Here is a 14,566-nt window from a genome sequence, read left to right as displayed (position 1 = left end):
TTTTATCTTCCAGGTCACTTATCCGTTCTTCTGCCTCAATTATTCCGCTATTGATCCCATCTATAGCATGTTTAATTTCATTTATTGTGTTGTTCATCATTGCTTGTTTCATCTTTAGTTCTTCTAGGTCCTTGTTAAATGCTTTTTGCATTTTGTCTATTCTATTTCCAAGATTTTGTATCATCTTTACTATCATTATTCTGAATTCTTTTTCAGGTAGACTGCCTATTTCCTCTTCATTTGTTAGGTCTGGTGGGTTTTTATCTTGCTCCTTCATCTGCTGTGTGTTTTTCTGTCTTCTCATTTTGCTTATCTTACTGTGTTTTGGGTCTGCTTTTTGCAGGTTGCATGTTCTTAGTTCTCATTGTTTTTGGTGTCTGTCACCAGTGGCTAAAGTTTGTTCAGTGGGTTGTGTAGGCTTCCTGGTGGAGGGGACTAGTGCCTGTGTTCTGATGGATGAGGCTGGATCTTGTCTTTGTGGTGGGCAGGTCCACGTCTCGTTGTCTGTTTTGGGGTGTCTGTGGACTTATTATGATTTTAGGTAGCCTCTCTGCTAATGGGTGGGGTTGTGTTCCTGTCTTGCTAGTTGTTTGGCTCAGGTTGTCCAGCACTGTAAGTTGCTGGGCGTTGAGTGAAGCAGGGTGCTGGTTTTGAGATGGAGATCTCTGGGAGGTTTTGGCCATTTGATATTATGTGGAGCTGGGAGGTCTCTTGTGGACCAGTGTCCTGAAGTTGGCTCTCCCACCTCAGAGGCACAGCACTGACTCCTGGCTGCAGCACCAAGAGCCTTTCATCCACACGGCTCAGAATAAAAGGGAGAAAAAGTAGAAAGAAAGAAAGAAAGAAAGAAAGAAAGAAAGAAACAAAGAAACAAAGAAAGAAACAAAGAAAGAAAGGAGGGAGGGAGGGAGGGAGGGAGGAAGGAAGGAAGGAAGGAAAGAAAGAAAGAAAGAAGGAAAGAAGAAGGGAGGGAGGGATGGAAGGAGGAAGGAGGTAAGGAGGTAGGGAGGGAAGGAAAGAAAGAAAGAAGGAAAAAAGAAGATAAAATAAAGTAATTTAAAAAAATAAAGTTATTAAAATATAAAATAATTATTAAGAAAAAAATGTTTTAAAAGAAAAGACGGATAGAACTCTAGGACCAATGGTGGAAGCAAAGCTATACAAACAACATCTCACACAGAAGCATACACATACACACTCACAAAAAGAAGAAAAGGGGAAAAAATCATAAATCTTGTTCTCAAAGTCCACCTCCTCAATTTGGGATGATTCATTGTCTATTCATATATTCCACAGATGCAGGGTACATCAAGTTGATTGTGGAGCTTTAATCCGCTGCTCCTGAGGCTGCTGGGAGAGATTTCCCTTTCTCTTCTTTGTTCTCACCGCTCCCGGGGCTCAGCTTTGGATCTGGCCCCGCCTCTGCATGTAGGTCACTGGAGGGCTTCTTCTCTTCACTCATACAGGATGGGGTTAAAGGAGCAGCTGCTTCGGTGACTCTGGCTCACTCAGGCCGAGGAGAGGGAGGGGTACGGAGTGCTGGGTGAGTCTGCGGTGGCAGAGGCCAGTGTGACGTTGCACCAGGGTGAGGCGTGCTATGCGTTCTCCCGGGGAAGTTGTCCCTGGATCCCGGGACTCTGGCAGTGGCGGGCTGCACAGGCTCCCCGGAAGGGGGGTATGAATAGTGACCTGTGCTCGCACACAGGCTTCTTAGTGGTGGCAGCAGCAGCCTTAGTGTCTCATGCCCGTCTCTGGGGTCCACACTTTGAGCCGCGGCTCGTGCCCATCTCTGGAGCTCCTTTAAGCAGCACTCTTAATCCCCTTTCCTCACGCACCAGGAAACAAAGAGGGAAGAAAAAGTCTCTTGCCTCTTCGGCAGGTCCAGACTTTGCCTGGGACTCCCTCCTAGCTAGCCGTGGTGCACTAACCCCCTGCAGGCTCTGTTCTCGCCACCAACCCAGTCCTCTCCCTGCGCTCCAACCTCTCCCTGAAGCCCGAGCCTCAGCTCACAGCCCCGCCCGCCCCGGCGGGTGAGCAGACAGGCCTCTCGGCCTGGTGAGTGCCGTTCAGCAACGATCCTCTGTGCTGGAATCTCTCCACTTTGCCTTCTGCACCCCTGTTGCTGTGCTCTGCTTCACAGCTCCAAAGCTTCCCCCTCCACCACCCGCATTCTCCGCCTGCAAAGGGGCTCCTAGTGTGTGGAAACCTTTCCTCCTTCACAACTCCCTCCTACTGGTGCAGGTCCCGTCCCTATCCTTTTGCCTCTTTTTATTCTTTTTTCTTTTGCCCTACCCAGGTACGTGGGGACTTTCTTGCCTTTTGGGAGGGCTGAGGTCTTCTGCCAGCAGTCAGCAGTTGTTCTGTAGGAGTTTTTCCACATGTAGTTGTATTTCTGGTGTATCTTTGGGGAGGAAGGTGATCTCCGCATCTTACTCTTCCGCCATCTTCCCCTTGTCCCGACCAACCCTATTATATGTTAAAGGATGTGGGCTAGCAGTGACTTGAATAACATTTAATCAATGGGAAAGCTCCTTTAGCCCCAGGATTCCTCAGAACTGATTTACATTTCCAAATCTTAAGTTTTGGCCTGTAGAGAAACAGCATTTCCAAGGTGAAAGGGCTTATATGTGTAAGTGTGTGTGTGTGTTTGTGTGTGTGTGCGTGTGATTCTTGGAGCAAAGGCCTAGAGCAGTTTAACTGTTGAAAAAGTGCTCTGTGGCCAGAGATGAAAAGGTAATCTTCCCATATGCTCAAAAAGCAAGAGACTTCCTAGTTGCTTAATAGATATGTTGTTCACTAATGAAAGGCAGTGATTCTTTAAAGAGCTGTAATTATTTTTTTTCATTTGAAGGATGAAGGATAGGTGCACGTGTTCTCTATCTCCTTCATAATGGATTTCTAAGTGACAATTTATATATCTGCCAGGGTGATAGTGTGGTTTAGTGGAAAGGCCATGGGCTCTGGAATTGGGTTTGAATTCCAGAGCTGTCACTTAATGTCACTTACAGAGACCCCTTGTGCTTTTTTTTTTTTTTTTTTTTTTTTTTTGCGGTACGCGGACCTCTCACTGTTGTGGCCTCTCCCGTTATGGAGCACAGGCTCCAGACCCGCAGGCTCAGAGGCCATGGCTCACGGGTCCAGCCGCTCAGCGGCATGTGGGATCTTCCCGGATAGGGGCACAATCCCGTGTCCCTTGCATTGGCAGGCGGACCCTCAACCACTGCGCCACCAGGGAAGCCCCCCTTGTGCTTTTTGATCCTCAGTTTTATCACCAGTAAAATGACCATAATAAGATGCATTTCACAGGTGTGCTGCAACAATTGAATGTGATGTGACAATCGAATACTATGATGTGTCTCTGTTACACAGGATAGTGGCTAATAACTTTAGAGTCAGACAGCCAGACATGGGGAAAAGTAATCTACACGTATTACCTCATTTAGTCCTCACAGCACCTCTATGGAGGAATGCTATTATTATTGCTATTATACAGAACAGGAAAGGATATGAAAACCTTAACTTGTAAAAGTAACACATGAGGGAATGGTCATTTGTTTCCAAAAATAAGTTTAGCTTTATGAAGAACTGTAGCCATAGCCACCCTCCCAATCATGAAACTTCCTTCTTAGAGGGGGTGGCCCAGAACTAAGCATGTAATGTTTGTATGGGCAGATTAGCACATAAGATGTAGCTGTCAGCTCTCTCTTTCTGGACACTGTATCTGTTGAAATGGCCTAACAACATCACGTTACATTTGCTGGCAATAGCACAATTTGATTAACAAGGAGTTTACCTTATACAGTTATTCTAATTAAATTTCATCTCATTAGATTTAAACTTATTTTTGGATTCTCACTTGGTTATGTAATATCAGTCTATTATCTATTTATCTGTCTGTCATATATCATCTACTTAGATGTCTATATTCTTTTCTTTTTCATATTCCTTAACATTAATCACGTACCTACTCTATACCAGGCATTCTTGATATGGATATTAGAGATCCAAAAATGAACTAAATATCTGCTGCTTTCAAAGACTTCCCATGCTCTTGGGTAAGACTAATTATACGTAATAAATTTGAGAGCACAGAGGTAGGAATCACTAAATATGTCCAGGGTGAGTTGTGAGATCAGAGAAATCTTCACAAAGCGGATGATGTTTGAGGGCAGATTTTTTCTTTTTTTTTGCAGTATGCGGGCCTCTCAGTGTTGTGGCCTCTCCCATTATGGAGCACAGGCTCCAGACGCGCAGGCTCAGCGGCCATGGCTCACAGGCCCAGCCGCTTCGTGGCATGTGGGATCTTCCCGGACCGGGGCACAAACCCGCGTCCCCTGCGTCGGCAGGTGGACTCTCAACCACTGCGCCACCAGGGAAGCCCATTGAGGGCAGATTTGATAATGATGATAACAGGCACTATTTATTCCCTCAATACTCATTCAATAAATATTGACCAATTTATCTAATGATCAATTATTGAATGTTAATTATGTTTCTGGCATCCACATTGAGAGATACAGTGGTAAATTACACAGACCTTGAGTTTATAGCCTAGTATAATTACATAATTATATGCTATTAAGTAATTTATTAAAAGTGAGGGACAACATAATATAGTGATTTAAAAGCATGGATTCTGGGACCAGATCACCTGGCTTCAAATCCCCAGCTCTACTACTTACCAGATGTATGGCCTTGTGTAAATAACTTCTCTGTACTTCAGTTTCATCATCTGAAAAATGGGAATAAAAATAGGACCTACTTCATAGGATTGTCATGAGAATTGCATTGGACAATAATCTAAAGTGCTTAGTTCCTGGAGAACAGCAAGTGATATATAAATATTTGTGCATCAAGTGCAGAAAAGAAGAAATAGTGGGAGCCTTGGAAACACATAGCATATAACAAAGAGAAGGGGCAATCTAGTTTGGGGATTCAGGAAAGGTTTCCTGATGATGTGACAATTAAGCTAAGAACTGCACCAAGGAAGACTTCTCAGAAGGGACATTAAAGTTGACACATCTGAAAGAACAGTAGGAGTTTGTGATGCCAGGTCCTTGAGAGCTGGTTTAAAGAGATTGGTCTTTGTCATAAAGAAAATGGGAGGCTATTGACATGTTTTAAGTGGGTTAGTGAAACTTTGCATATTGGGAAAATCACTTTTTTATTAATTTTTATTGGAGTATAGTTGCTTTACAATGCTGCATTAGTTTCTGCTGTACAGCAAATTGAATCAGTTATACATATACATATATCCACCCTTTTTTAGATTTCCTTCACATTTAGGTCATCACTGAGCATTGAGTAGAGTTCCTTGTGCTACTGATGTTTGAAATAAAAGGATAGTAGGAGAAAACTAGAAATAAAGATACCAATTAAGAGGCAGTGGCAATATACAGGTGAAAGATGATGGTGACTGGGACTAAGGACATATCAACTGGAATGAAGAGGCCTGGAGAAATCTGAGAAATATTCAAGAGGTAGAAATGGCATAAAGAGCTTAAGAACTAAATAATTTAGTGTGTGTGTGTGTGTGTGTGTGTGTTTTTCAGTGATAGATGGAGTGATGAGAGAGATAGAGGAATTAAGGATGATATTCAAGTCTTTGGTTTTGAGTAGCTAGGTAAATGATGAGGCCATTCACTGAGGAAAGAGAACTGTGATGGAGAAGCAAATTCATAAGGAAAAGAGATGAGGAGTTCTGTTGCTGTGTTATTAATATGTGCTAGATACCATGTTATACACTTTATATGCATTATCAATATTCAGCAGCCCTGTGAGATGAGGTTTATCATTTTACACTAATTACTCTTTTTCAGATTATGAAATCAAGGCTTAGAGAGGTTAAACAACTTGCTCAAGATGACATAGCTAAATAAATGGCAAAATTGAGATGTGAAATGTGTTCTCTCTGACCCCTTAAGCCCATGTTCATTCCATATTTCTCCATAGTCTCAGAGGATAACTTGGATTACGCTTTTCAACTCCAACCAGCACCAAACACCTGACGTTTTCCTTGCTTTATTTCTCAACATCTGCCTCAATGACTAAAAGAAAGTCCTTAAGTGTAAGTAAGATGTCCAAGATTACTAAGTAAGCTCTGAGTTTGCAACCTAGAAAGGCTGGGAAACTAGAGAAACCAAAGTAGTAACTTCTCTAAGGAGAGAATTCAATACAAATAGCTTTCCTTCCAGCTAACATTGCCCCATCACTGCTACCCAAGTCAGTTTTCCTGCTGGCACTCTTGCTCCTCTGCTTTTGTCCTTCCATATAACTGGTGACATAATCATTTTCCTTATGAATAATGATATTTTCCTAATTCTGAACTGGCACAGTCTGGCAGAGGGATTTTGTGCTGTGTCCAGCTGTAGAAGGAAGTCTGGTGGGTATATTTTGGTTGCCAAAATTTTGGAATTTCTGGGACATTTTGACCATTTTGGTGGTGTCTGGGGACACAATATATGAAATCAGGGCTGCTCTAAAAAAATCCGGGTTATTTGCTTCCTCTTCCCATATCCATAACTGCAAATTATACGAGTATATCTTCTCAATTTTCATTTAGGCCATTGATAAATCAGTGAATGGGCCAAGGCCAAGGCTTTTTAATCAGGTTTACGTCAGCCTGTTATTTAGTTACTCATCCCCTTTCAGAGTTGGCCCTGAATCAGTTGTGAACCCTATCAGTATTCCCCTAGGGCCTCTATCTAAAAAAGATTAGAATGAGAGAGCTTACTGAAGTCTCACACTCTATTCTCTTGCATGGATACCTTGTTAACAACACAAACAAAAACAAAGTTTATTTGTCATCACTTGTTTTCAGTGAATGCATGTTGGCTTCAAGTATATACTTTTTATAAGTCATCAAGGATCATTCCTTAAACAAGTCATTGAATCTCACCTGATTTCAAGAAGTTCATTTGTGGTTTATCAAAGGCACCCTCTTCCCCTTTCTGATAATGCTTACCCTGTTAAACTATCTTCAGCTTTCAAGCTTCACTGCAATCCTCCAGGGCTGTTTAATACCCAGTGGTTTAACCTTTCTCACAATTCTTGGTATGTAATTTTTCTGATTTAGGAGGCTTGAACTTATTTAAACTCATATCACTTGTATTTCGAGTACTTCTAACCAATGTTCATTTCACTGTGAATGAGGACTATTCTCCTTGTCGATCTATTTAACACTGGTAGTAGGAATTAATTTCTCAGATTAGCAGTTGTCTCCCAGAAGAGAGCAGTACCCTGAGTTGTGAGATAGTGTAACAAGTCTGTAAAAGCTCTGAGAATTATCTGTAATGATCTATCAGCAGGGCAGCTGCTGCTTCATGCAGCAAAATTTTGTGAATTAGCAAAAGCCATTCTCACACTCTCCTCGACCTCTCATACCCCTAACAGTTCCAGCTCTGCAAGTGAGTAGTTGGAGAGGGAACTATGCCTTTCTGCAAATTAGAAAAAGCTGTCCTTCCTTTGGGGCGTTGTGGCTTGAAACCATGGCACACAGGACAAGAAGAATAGGGGCTGGTTTTCAGTCCTCACTCATGCCCTCCACCAGGCCCCCTTGTGTAGTGAATAACCTGAAAACTGCACATGGTGGGTTCTGTCTATGAGGATAGGAAGAAACACCAATAGACAGGACAAGGCCACTGTCAAAACTTCCCTACATCAGTGTTGCTAAAGGCTGGCTTGGGGCATGGAATTCAGTTTCCATCTTAATTTCTTGACATTATGTCTGTGCTTCCAGAGAAGTTTCTCTATGAAGGATTTGTCTCATAGGGATTTACAGAAATATTAATTCCAGGTGAAATGCATCAACTGATTTTGATTTCAAAACGATTCAGAGAAGGCCCTTCAGACATTAAAAATGGGACCAGACTGCCCTGTCTGATCAAGATATCTCCTATAATTTCTCAGGCAAATGACTGGAATAGAAGAAATGGTCCCTTCTAGTGGAACCAGTGGTTCAAACCATGGGCTCTTGAGTCAAAATACCTGGATTCATAACTTGTCTCTGCCACTTCCTGTGTAAACTTGAGCAAGTCATTTGATCTCTGTGTCTCAGTCTGTTCATGAGTCAAATGAGAATCATAATAGCACCTACTCCATAGATTTGTTGTGATAATGAAATGAAATGGTAAATGTAAAGTGTTGAGTACAATGCCCGGCACATGGTGAGCATGTAATAACTATTAGTTATTAATAATAAACAGCAGGTTTCATAGAAGAACAGACTGGAAAAACAGACTGTCAGACCTGGAACAGCAGAATAATTTAGTCTACTCTCCTATATGTGGATTGAAAGGAATTCCAGAGAATATGAATGTTCAAACCAGAAAACCCCCAATTGTATAGGAAACTGAGTCTTACTGATGAAAATAAACTTGTCTTAGGTAACTCAGAGGGTTAGTGGCCTCTCCTAACCCAGTGTATCTGTCAATAAATAATTCTTAACTGGGATTGAAGATTTCGAGGGCAGATGAAGGTGATTATTTAAAAACTATAAAACAATGGGTCTGTTCTTTCTCTCCAGTTATGCTGATGGACCTCCCTTCATACTTTGAAAGAAGACATGACCACTAATAACTTAGTGGTTTCACTGACCCAGAGATGAATAGCAAAGAGAGCATGGAGTTTGATGTACAGAGTCTTGAATTCTAGCACTGATTTTACCACTGAACTAGCTGTGTGACATTGGGACAAGTTGCTTGCCCACTTGGAGTCTCATTTTCCTCACATGCAAAATGTAGGTAACAATAATTGTCCTGCTTTCTTGACAAAGTTCTTGGAAAACTGAATGCAATAATGTATGCGTATACCAAGTGCTGTCCAAATGCTGATTGATATTCATATTGAATTTATCATGTTCATGCTGGTCATTTATGATGCTTCCCAGGATATGTTATTTTTTAAATTTTTTTTAGTGGCAATTTATTTTATTTTTTTATTTTTCTTAATTTTTTAATGTCTTTTTTGCAGTATAATTGCTTTACAATGGTGTGTTACTTTCTGCTTTATAACAAAGTGAATCAGTTATACATATGTTCCCATATCTCTTCCCTCTTGCATCTCCTTCCCTCCCACCCTCCCTATACCACCCCTCTAGGTGGTCACAAGGCACCTAGCTGATCTCCCTGTGCTATGCGGCTGCTTCCACTAGCTATTTATTTTATGTTTGGTAGTGTATATATGTCCATGCCTCTCTCTCACTTTGTCACAGCTTACCCTTCCCCCTCCCCATATCCTCAAGTCCATCCTCTAGTATGTCTGTGTCTTTATTCCTGCCTTACCCCTAGGTTTTTCATGACATTTTTTTTTCTTAGATTCCATATATATGTGTTAGCATATAGCGTTTGTCTTTCTCTTTCTGACTTACTTCACTCTGTATGACAGACTCTAGGTCCATCCACCTCACTACAAATAATTCAATTTTGTTTCCTTTTATGGCTGAGTAATAACCCATTGTAATATATGTGCCACATAATCTTTATCCATTCATCTGATGATGGACACTTAGGTTGCTTCCATCTCCTGGCTATTGCAAATAGAGTTACAATGAACATTTTGATACATGACTCTTTTTGAATTATGGTCTTCTCAGGGTATATGCCCAGTAGTGGGACTGCTGGGTCATATGGTAGTTCTATTTGTAGATTTTTGGGAACCTCCATAGTGTTCTCCATAGTGGCTGTATCAATTCACAATCCCACCAGCAGTGCAAGAGTGTTTCCTTTTCTCCACACCCTCTCCAGCATTTATTGTTTCTAGATTTTTTGATGATGGCCATTCTGACCCGTGTGAGATGATATCTCATTATAGTTTTGATTTGCATTTCTCTAATGATTAGTGATGTTGAGCATTCTTTCATGCGTTTGTTGGCAATCTGTATATCTTCTTTGGAGAAATGTCTATTTAGGTCTTCTGCCCATTTTTGGATTGGGTTGTGTGTTTTTTTGTTATTGAGCTGCATGAGCTGCTTGTAAATTTTGGAGATTAATCCTCTGTCAGTTGCTTCATTTGCAAATATTTTCTCCCATTCTGAGGGTTGTCTTTTGCTCTTGTTTATGGTTTTCTTTGCTGTGCAAAAACTTAGAAGTTTCGTTAGGTCCCATTTGTTTATTTTTGTTTTAATTTCCATTTCTCTAGGAGGTGGGTCAAAAAGGATCTTGCTGTGATTTATGTCATAGAGTGTTCTGCCTATGTTTTCCTCTAAGAGTTTGAAAGTTTCTGGCCTTACATTTAGGTCTTTAATCCATTTTGAGCTTATTTTTGTGTATGGTGTTAGGGAGTGCTCTAATCTCATACTTATACATATACCTGTCCTGTTTTCCCAGAACCACTTATTGAAGAGGCTGTCCTTTTTACACTGTATATCCCTGCCTCCTTTATCAAAGATAAGGTGACCATAAGTGCATGGTTTTCTCTCTGGGCTTTCTATCCTGTTCCATTGATCTATCTTTCTGTTTTTGTGCCATTACCATACTGTCTTAATTATTGTAGCTTTGTAGTATAGTCTGAAGTCAGGAAGCCTGATTCCTCCAGCTCCATTTTTCATTCTCAAGATTGCTTTAGCTATTCAGGGTCTTTTGTGTTTCCATACAAATTGTGAAGTTTTTTGTTCTACTTCTGTGAAAAATGCCAGTGGTACTTTGATAGGGACTGCATTGAATCTGTACATTGCTTTGGATAGTAGAGTCATTTTCACAATGTTGATTCTTCCATTCCAAGAACATGGTATATCTCTCCATCTGCTTGTAGCATCTTTAATTTCTTTCATCACTGTCTTATAATTTTCTGCATACAGGTCTTTTGTCACCTTAGGTAGGTTTATTCCTAGATATTTTATTCTTTTTGTTGCAATGGTAAATGGGAGTGTTTTCTTGTATTCACTTTCAGATTTTTCATCATTAGTGTATAGGAATGCCAGAGATTTCTGTGCATTAATTTTGTATCCTGCTACTTACAAAATTGATAAACCATTAGCCAGACTCATCAAGAAAAAAAAGGAGAAGTCTCAAATCATTAGAATTAGAAATGAAAAAGGAGAAGTAACACCTGACACTGCAGAAATACAAAAGATCATGAGAGATTACTACAAGCAACTCTATGCCAATAAAATGGACAACCTGGAAGAAATGGAAAAATTCTTAGAAATGCACAATTGCCAAGACTGACTCAGGAAGAAATAGAAAAGGAACAGACCAATCACAAGCACTGAAATTGAAACTGTGATTAAAAATCTTCCAACACACAAAAGCCCAGCACCAGATGGCTTCACAGGTGAATTCTATCAAACATTTAGAAAAGAGCTAACACCTATCCTTCTCAAACTCTTCCAAAATATAACAGAGGTAGGAACACTCCCAAACTCATTCTATGAGGCCACCATCACCCCGGTACCAAAACCAGACAAAGACGTCACAAAGAAAGAAAACTACTGGCTAATGTCACTGATGAATAAGGATGCAGAAATCCTCAACAAAATACTAGCAAACAGAATCCAACAACACATTAAAGGGATCATACACCATGATCAAGTGGGGTTTATTCCAGGAATGCAAGGATTCTTCAATTTACGCAAATCAATCGTGATACAACATATTAACAAATTGAAGGAGAAAAACCATATGATCATCTCATTAGGTGCAGAGAAGTCTTTTGACAAAATTCAACACCCATTTATGATAAAAACCCTGCAGAAAGTAGGCACAGAGGGAACTTTCCTCAACATAATAAAGGCCATATATGACAAACCCACAGCCAACATCATCCTCAATGGTGAAATACTGAAACCATTTCCACTAAGATCAGGAACAAGACAAGGTTGCCCACTCTCACCACTCTTATTCAACATAGTTTTGGAAGTTTTAGCCACAGCAATCAGAGAAGAAAAGGAAATAAAAGGAATCCAAATCGGAAAAGAAGAAGTAAAGCTGTCACTGTTTGCAGATGACATGATACTATACATAGAGAATCCTAAAGATGCTACCAGAAAACCACTAGAGCTAACGAGGGTGCATTATTTAAAGTGCCTTCATAAGGTGGAGTGGGGTAATGGTTGGCTTGCTTTTCCAATTATATAAACATCCTTCTCCTTAACTTGGGGGAACTGTGTTTGTTTTCCCCACTGGCTGTTTTCACTCACTGGAGATGTATGTTCCCGTTTTTGTGAAGGATCTCTAAAGTCTAGTCTCTCTTTTTATGGTCTTCATCAAAATTTTGGATTCAGGAGCCCAAGGATTCAGACATTTTGTCACAAATATGTATAAAACAATTTTGCACATATAATCACTGTTAACAGTTTGGGATATTTTTTTCAGACTTGTTTTATCCCTAATACACACAAATAAGTACATGTATATATATTTGCATAGCATTTTATTTTTACAAGAACAGGATTATACCATTATAATATATTGTCATTTTCTTTACCCAATTCATACATCTTGAATACATTTCCATTTGAGTACAAAAGATTGGCTTTATTCCTTTTAACAAAGGCATAGTATTTAATTTAATCACTCCCTTATTAATCTATATTTATGTTGTTTCCAACTTTTCACAATGTCAAACAGTTCTGCAGTTGGAGATTACTGTGTCCCCCCCCCCCGTGTATGTGTGTGTGTGTGTGTTTCTGCAATTATTCAGATAATTCTATAGGGTAAATTTCAATACAATTTTTGGATCAAAGTGTGTGGACGTTTCAAATTCTCATAGAGACTAGCATATTGTTCAATTTTCACTCCAATTGTCAGTCAATATGTGAACTGGATTCCACACACTTTTTAATCTATGCATTTGATTGGTGAAAAATCCAATTGCTGTTTTAATTTGAAAATGAAGGTATAAACTGAGCATTTCTTCATATATTTAATGGGTATTTCTTTTTGTTTTTCATATTTTGGTTTTTTTTTTTTTGGACAAGAACTTGCTTCTGTCCTTTGTCCATTTATCTTTAAAAGTATTAACCATATTTGTTATACAGGTTCCAAACATGCTAAAACTAAAACAAGAGCCACTCCATGTGAGAGAAAAGTGACCCAAACAAAGAATCAAGAGTCTTGAAGTCCAAGCCCTATTTAGACACCAGTTTGCTGTGCAACCTTGGACAAGTCAATTAACTTCCCTCAGCCTCATTTTCCTCAACTTAAAAATAGAGAAATAGGGCTTTTCTGGTGGCGCAGTGCTTGAGAGTCCACCTGCTGATGCAGGGGACACGGGTTCGTGCCCCGGTCTGGGAGGATCCTACATGCCGCGGAGCGGCTGGGCCCGTGAGCCATGGTCACTGAGCCTGTGCATCCCAAGCCTGTGCTCCGCAACGGGAGACGTCACGACAGTGAGAGGCCCACGTACCACACACACACACACACACAAAGAGAAATAATGGCTTTCAGTATCCTTTGTATAATAGCATTTCTATAAAATCAAATGAGTTTTCTTTAACAAGTATAAAGCACTATTGGCAAATAAGGCAGTGAGTCTGAAAACCGACAGAATAAAAAGAAAAATGTAATTAAAACTAAAAAAATCATATTTATTTTAAAATATTTTCTTAAAACTCTGTGAGTTGACCTTCAAGGTGGCAGAAGAATAAGATGTGGAGATCACCTTCCTCCCCACAAATACATCAGAAATACATCTACATGTGGAACAACTCCTACAGAACACCTACTGAACGCTGGCAGAAGACCTCAGACCTCCCAAAAGGCAAGAAACTCCCCATGTACATGGGTAGGGCCAAAGACAAAACAGAGACAAAAGAATAGGGATGGGACCTGCACCACTGGGCGGGAGCTGTGAAGGAGGAAAGGTTTCCACACACTAGGAAGACCCTTCACTGGCAGAGACGGGGTTTCAGGCATGGGGGAAGCTTCAGAGCCATGGAGGAGAGCACAGCAACAGGGGTCCGGAGGGCAAAGCAGAGAGATTCCCATAAAGAATATCAGTGTCAACCAGCACTAACCAGCCTGAGAGCCTTGTCTGCTCACCCACCGGGGTGGGTGGGGCCGGGAGCTGAGGCTCTGGCTTCGGAGGTCAGATCCCAGGGAGAGGACTGAGGTTGACTGCATGAACACAGCTTGAAGGAGGCTAGTGTGCCACAGCTAGCCAGGAGGGAGTCTGGGAAAAAGTCTGGACCTGCCTAAGAGGCAAGAGACCATTGTTTCCACATGCGCAAGGAGAGGGGATTCAGAGCACCACCTAAACGAGCTCCAGAGATGTGCGCAAGCTGCGATTATCAGCGTGGACACCAGAGACGAGAATGAAATGCTAAGGCTGCTGCTGCAGCCACCAAGAAGCCTGTGTGCGAACACAGGTCACTATCCACGCCTCCCCTCTTGGGAGCCTGTGCAGCATGCCACTGCCAGGGTGCCCTGATCCAGGGACAACCCCTGGGAAAACACACGGCACGCCTCAGGCTGTTGCAACATCATGCTAGCCTTTGACTCCACAGGCTCGCCCTGTATACTGTACCCACCTCCCCCTGGCCTGAGTGAGCCAGAGCTCCCTAATCAGCTGCTCCTTTAACTCTTTCCTGTTTGAGTGAAGAACAGACACCCTCAGGTGACCTACACGC

This window comes from Orcinus orca, chromosome X (genome assembly GCF_937001465.1).
Source record: "Orcinus orca chromosome X, mOrcOrc1.1, whole genome shotgun sequence".
NCBI classification, from domain to species: domain Eukaryota; kingdom Metazoa; phylum Chordata; class Mammalia; order Artiodactyla; family Delphinidae; genus Orcinus; species Orcinus orca.
This window is presented reverse-complemented; position numbering follows the sequence as displayed.